Source organism: Arachis duranensis, unplaced genomic scaffold, assembly GCF_000817695.3.
Source record: "Arachis duranensis cultivar V14167 unplaced genomic scaffold, aradu.V14167.gnm2.J7QH unplaced_Scaffold_208992, whole genome shotgun sequence".
Taxonomy (NCBI): Eukaryota; Viridiplantae; Streptophyta; class Magnoliopsida; order Fabales; family Fabaceae; genus Arachis; species Arachis duranensis.
This window is the reverse complement of record NW_026264640.1, coordinates 10,016-10,643: the sequence shown is the minus strand read 5'-3', so window position 1 is coordinate 10,643 and position 628 is coordinate 10,016. Positions and strand designations below refer to the sequence as shown.

At 51.3% G+C, this 628-nt stretch overlaps 2 non-coding genes across 2 annotated transcripts; both read left to right on the top strand.

Annotated features, from left to right (window-relative positions):
- The first annotated feature begins 108 nt into the window (after positions 1–108).
- On the top strand, positions 109–227 carry LOC127744026 (5S ribosomal RNA). The gene has a single exon (XR_008005237.1). It is a non-coding gene; the product is annotated as a 5S ribosomal RNA (ribosomal RNA).
- A 199-nt stretch (positions 228–426) lies between these two features.
- LOC127744024 (5S ribosomal RNA) lies at positions 427–545 on the top strand. Its single transcript, XR_008005235.1, has one exon. It is a non-coding gene; the product is annotated as a 5S ribosomal RNA (ribosomal RNA).
- Positions 546–628: the final 83 nt, after the last annotated feature.

Below are 628 nucleotides of genomic sequence, written 5' to 3'. Positions count from 1 at the left end.
CAATTGCCTCATCCTCGACAGGCACCTACGGTACCCGCAAGGCTTCGCGGATAGTGTTACGCTCTCTCGCGCCGCATGGTTCACAAAATTGTGTGTGCGAACTACAATAGGTGCGATCATACCAGCACTAATGCACCGGATCCCATCATAACTCCGCAGTTAAGCGTGCTTGGGTGACAGTAGTACTAGGATGGGTGACCTCCTGGGAAGTCCTCGTGTTGCACCTCTTTTTTTCTTTTTTTTAACGTCGTGCCGACCTTCATTCTTTAAATGACGCTATCCCGAGTAGGACACCTAAGGGCGAGCCGCAATGGCCTCATCCTCGACAGGCTCCTACGGTACCCGCAAGGCTTCGCGGATAGTGTTACGCCCTCTCGCGCCATTTCGCGCCCCATGCTTATGATAATTGTGTTTGCACACTTTAATATGTGCGATCATACCAGCACTAATGCACCGGATCCCATCAGAACTCCGCAGTTAAGCGTGCTTGGGCGAGAATAGTACTAGGATGGGTGACCTCTTGGGATGTCCTCGTGTTGCACCTCTTTTTTTTTTTTAACGTCGTGCCGACCTTCATTCTTTAAATGACGCTATCCCGAGTAGGACACCTAAGGGCGTGCCGCAATGG